Source organism: Arachis stenosperma, chromosome 10, assembly GCF_014773155.1.
Source record: "Arachis stenosperma cultivar V10309 chromosome 10, arast.V10309.gnm1.PFL2, whole genome shotgun sequence".
Classification (NCBI taxonomy): Eukaryota; Viridiplantae; Streptophyta; class Magnoliopsida; order Fabales; family Fabaceae; genus Arachis; species Arachis stenosperma.
The window spans coordinates 114,748,503-114,754,297 of NC_080386.1; the positions used below are offsets into that span (position 1 = coordinate 114,748,503).

At 36.4% G+C, this 5,795-nt stretch overlaps 1 non-coding gene across 1 annotated transcript; it reads left to right on the forward strand.

Annotated features, from left to right (window-relative positions):
* Nucleotides 1–1,295: 1,295 nt before the first annotated feature.
* Nucleotides 1,296–1,399, forward strand: LOC130959140 (small nucleolar RNA R71). The gene has a single exon (XR_009078235.1). It is a non-coding gene; the product is annotated as a small nucleolar RNA R71 (small nucleolar RNA).
* Nucleotides 1,400–5,795: the final 4,396 nt, after the last annotated feature.

Sequence of the window (5,795 nt, forward strand, 5' to 3'; positions counted from 1 at the left end):
TAAGCTTGTCTCAATGACTTGTCTGCCAGTTGTAATGAGAACAAGGCAGGTTGTACCTCAATGATCCCCAGCTTCTCCATTACAGAGAGTGCATAAGATTTATCCCTGACCCCAGATCACATAAAGCTTTTTCAAAGCTCATGGTGCCTATGGTACAAGGTATTAGAAACTTGCCAGGATCTTGTCTCTTTTGAGGTAGAGTTTTCTGAATCCAAGTATCTAGTTCACTAATGAGCAAGGGAGGTTCACTTTCCCAAGTCTCATTACCAAACAGCTTGGCATTCAGCTTCATGATAGCTCCTAAATATTGAGCAACTTGCTCTCCAGTCACATCTTCATCCTCTTCAGAGGAAGAATAGTCCTCAGAGCTCATGAATGGCAGAAGGAGGTTCAATAGAATCTCTATGATCTCTGTATGAGCCTCAGATTCCTTTTGATCCTTAACAGGAGATTCCTTCTTGCTTGAGGGACGTCCCAGGAGGTCTTTCTCACTAGGATTTTCGTCCTCCTCCTCCCTTGTGCATTCGGCCATATTGACTATGTCAATGGCCTTGCACTCTCCTTTTGGATTCTCTTCTGTATTGCTTGGGAGAATACTGGGAGGGGTTTCAATGACTTTCTTACTCAGCTGGCCCACTTGTGCCTCCAGATTTCTAATGGAGGATCTTGTTTCATTCATGAAACTGAAAGTGGCCTTTGACAGATCAGAGACTATATTGGCTAAATTAGAATTGTTTTGTTCAGAGTTCTCTGTCTGTTGCTGAGAAGATGATGGATATGGCTTGCTATTATTCAGCCTGTTGCGTCCACCATTGCTAAAACCTTGTTGAGGTTTTTGTTGATCCTTCCATGAGAAATTTGGATGATTTCTCCATGATGAGTTATAGGTGTTTCCATAAGGTTCACCCATGTAATTAACCTCTGCCATGGCAGGGTTCTCAGGATCATAAGCTTCTTCAGAAGCTGCCTCTCTAGTACTGTTGGATGCATGTTGCAATCCATTCAGATTTTGAGAGATTATGTTGACCTGTTGAGTCAACATTTTGTTCTGGGCCAATATGGTATTCAGAGCATCAATTTCAAGAACTCCTTTCTTTTGAGGTACCCCATTGTTCACGGAATTCCTCTCAGAGGTGTACATGAACTGGTTATTTGCAACCATGTCAATGAGTTCTTGAGCCTCTTCAGGCGTTTTCTTCAGGTGAATAGATCCACCTGCAGAATGATCCAATGACATTTTCGAAAATTCAGAGAGACCATAATAGAATATATCTAATATGGTCCATTCTGAAAACATGTCAGATGGGCATCTTTTGGTCAGCTGCTTGTATCTTTCCCAAGCTTCATAGAGGGATTCACCATCTTTTTGTTTGAAGGTTTGAACATCCACTCTCAGCTTGCTCAGCTTTTGAGGAGGAAAGAATTTATCTAAGAATGCAGTGACAAGCTTATCCCATGAGTCCAGGCTATCCTTGGGTTGTGAATCCAACCATACTCTAGCTCTGTCTCTTACAGCAAAAGGGAAAAGCATGAGTCTGTAGACTTCAGGATCAACCCCATTCGTCTTTACAGTCTCACAGATCTGCAAGAACTCAGTTAAAAACTGATAAGGATCTTCAGATGGAAGTCCATAAAACTTGCAGTTTTGTTGCATTAAGGCAACTAGCTGAGGTTTCAGCTCAAAGTTATTGGCTCCAATGGCAGGAATGGAGATGCTTCTTCCATCAAACTTGGACGTTGGCTTTGTGAAATCACCAAGCATTCTCCTTGCATTATTATTATTATTTTCGGCTGCCATTTCTTTCTCTTGTTCGAAAATTTCTAAAAGGTTGCTTCTGGATTGTTGTAATTTAGCTTCTCTTAATTTTCTCTTCAGAGTCCTTTCAGGTTCTGGATCAATTTCAACAAGAGTGCCTTTATCCCTGTTCCTGCTCATATGAAAGAGAAGAAAACAAGAAAAGAAAGAGGAATCCTCTATGTCACAGTATAGAGATTCCTTTATGTTAGTAGAAAAAGAAGGGGGTAGAAGAATGAAGAAGAATTCGAATTTTTGGATGAAGAGAGGTGGAGAGAAGTGTTAGTAATTAAATAATTAAATAGAAGAAGAAAAGAGAAGAGAGAATTCGAAAATAAGTTTGAAAAGGAGTTAGTGATTTTCGAAAATTAGAGATAAATTGTAATTAAAATTAAAACATGAAATTAATTTTAAAAAGAATTTTTGAAAAAGGGATGAGATATTTTCGAAAATTAGAGAGAGAAAAGTAGTTAGGTGGTTTTGAAAAAGATAAGAAACAAACAAGAAGTTAGTTAGTTGATTGAAAAAGATTTGAAATCAAATTTGAAAAAAGATAAGAAGATAGTAAGTTAGATAAGATATTTTGAAATCAAATTTTGAAAAAGATAAAATTTTTGAAAAAGATAAAATAAAAGATAAAAAGATTTAATTCAAAAATTTTAAAATTATTTACTTCACTAACAAGAAACTTCAAGATAAGATTCTAGAACTTAAAGATTGAACCTTTCTTAACAAGAAAGTAACAAACTTCAAATTTTTGAACCAATCACATTAATTGTTAGCTAATTTTCGAAAATTAGATATAAAAGATAAGAAAAATATTTTTGAAAAATAATTTTTAAAATTTTCGAAAATAAAAAAAATGAAAAAGATATGATTTTTGAAAAAGATTTTGAAAAGACAAGATTTTTAAAATTGAAAATTTGACTTGACTTGTAAGAAACAACTAATTTTGAAAATTTTTGACCAAGTCAACCCAAAATTTCGAAAATTTGGAGGGAAATAAGGAAAAGATATTTTTTTTTTTATTTTTGAATTTTTAATTATGAGAGAGAAAAACAACAAAAATACTCAATGCATGAAATTTTTAGATCAAAACCATGAATGCATGCAAGAATGCTATGAATGTCAAGATGAACACCAAGAACACTTTGAAGATCATGATGAACATCAAGAACATAATTTTGAAAAATTTTTGATGCAAAGAAAACATGCAAGACACCAAACTTAGAAATCTTTAATGCATGGAAAATATGAATGCAAAAATGCACATGAAAAACAACAAACAACACAAAACAAGAAAACATCAAGATCAAACAAGAAGACTTACCAAGAACAACTTGAAGATCATGAAGAACACCATGAATGCATGAATTTTCGAAAAATGCAAGAAAAGATTTTTAAAGCATGCAATTGACACCAAACTTAAAAATTGACTCAAGACTCAAACAAGAAACACAAAATATTTTTAGTTTTTATGATTTTTTAATTTTTTTTGTATTTTTATTAATTTTTTCGAAAATAATGTTAGGAAAAACGAAAAAGAAAAGAAAAATTTTGAAAAAGATTTTTGAAAAGAAAATTTACCTAATCTGAGCAACAAGATGAACCGTCAGTTGTCCATACTCGAACAATCCCCGGCAACGGCGCCAAAAACTTGGTGGACGAAATTGTGATCCATGTTCTAATTATTTTGAGATGAAGGCTTCTAAGTGGCACCAGTTGAATTCACAACTCCGTTCAACTAACCAGCAAGTGTACTGGGTCGTCCAAGTAATAAACCTTACGTGAGTAAGGGTCGATCCCACAGAGATTGTTGGTATGAAGCAAGCTATGGTCACCTTGCAAATCTCAGTTAGGCAGATTAAAATTGTTTATGGGTTCGAAAATTAATAATAAAATAGAAATAGATGATATAATAAAAAGGGATAGAATACTTATGTAGATTCATTGGTAGGAATTTCAGTTAAGTATATGAAGATGCTGTATGGCCCAAGAACGCCTGCTCTCCTACTGCTTTAACTCAGTCCTTCTTACTCCTTTCCATGGCAAGCTGTGTATAGGGGTTCACCATCAACGGTGGCTACTTTCAATCCTCTCGGGAAAATGGTCCTCTGCGGCTGTCACTCGCATGGCTAATCGTCTGGAGGCATCACCCATGGTTGATGGCTACATCCCATCCTCGCAGTGAAAACTACGCTCACGCACTCTGTCACAGCACGGCTAATCACTGGTTGGTTCCTGCGCCTACTGGAATAGAATCCCTTGATTCTTTTGCGTTTGTCATCACGCCCAGCACTTGCAAGTCTGAAGCACGTCACAGTCATTCATTACCGGAATCCTACTCGGAATACCACAGACAAGGTTAGACTTTCCGGATTCCCAGGATCCTACTCGGAATACCACAGACAAGGTGAGACTTTCCGGATCCTCATAAATTCCGCCATCTATCTAGCTTATACCACGAAGATTCTGTTGGGGAATCTAAGAGATACACATTCAAGCTCGGTTGCATGTAGAACGGAAGTGGTTGTCAATCACATGCGTTCATAAGTGAGAATGAGAATGAGGGTTATCTAATCATCACATTCATCATGTTCTTGGGTGCGAATGAATATCTTGGAATAAGAATAAGAGAGATTTGAATAAAAGAAACTAGAATTGCATTAATACTCAAGGTACAGCAGAGCTCCACACCCTTAATCTATGGTGTGCAGAAACTCCACCGTTGAAAATACATAAGTAAAAGGTACAGGCATGGCCGAATGGCCAGCCCCCAAAACGTGATCACAGGATTCAAAATACAATCCAGGATGCGATTATGATAGTAAAAAGTTCTATTTCTAATAAACTAGCTCCTAGGGTTTACATGAGTAAGTAATTGATGCATAAATCCACTTCCGGGGCCCACTTGGTGTATGCTTGGGCTGAGCTTGATCAATCCACGAGCTGAGACTCCTCTTGGAGTTGAACTCTGAGTTATGACGTGTTTTGGGCGTTCAACTCCGGATCATGACGTTTTTCTGGCGTTTAACTCCAGACAGCAGCATGTACTTGGCGTTCAACGCCAAGTTACGTCGTCAATTTCCGAATAAAGTATGAACTATTATATATTGCTGGAAAGCCCTGGATGTCTACTTTCCAACGCCGTTGAGAGCGCGCCAATTGGAGTTCTGTAGCTCCAGAAAATCCATTTCGAGTGCAGGGAGGTCAGATTCCAACAGCATCAGCAGTCCTTTTGTCAGCCTTTTTCAGAGTTTTGCTCAAATCCCTCAATTTCAGTCAGAATTTACCTGAAATCACAGAAAAACACACAAACTCATAGTAAAGTCCAGAAATGTGAATTTAACATAAAAACTAATGAAAACATCCCTAAAAGTAGCTCAAACTTACTAAAAACTACCTAAAAACAATGCCAAAAAGCGTATAAATTATCCGCTCATCAAACGCCCAGGAGAAGCAGCAATTGGGCGTTAAACGCCCAAAACATGCAGTAGTTGGGCGTTTAACGCCAGGATGGTAGGGAGGAGGTAAAATTCGTTTTTCTTTACAATTTTTCTAAATTTTTATGTTTCAATTCATGAATTCTTGCATAAACATGTTTCAAAATGTCATCCTTCAAACCAAATTAGTTTTCTAAGAACCCTAATTTCTAAAATCCCTTTTTTAGAAATATCAAATATATCTTAATCCATAAAGACAAATTGTTTTCCAATCCAATCCAACTCTTCTAAGTTTTTTTCAAAACTCAATTATCTTTTTAAAATCTTTTTCAAAATTAAAAATTCAGATTTATCTTTTTAAATATCATTCATATCTTTCTCCTTTTAAACTATATCTTTTTCTTATCATATTTATCTTTTATAAATCATATCTTCTATCTTATCTTTTTCTTATTTTCGAAATTTCCTACCCCCCTCCCTATATATTGAATTCGGCGCCCCTCTCATCATCACCATTCCACACTTGCTCTCCTCCTATCCCTCTCCTTTCTTCTCTT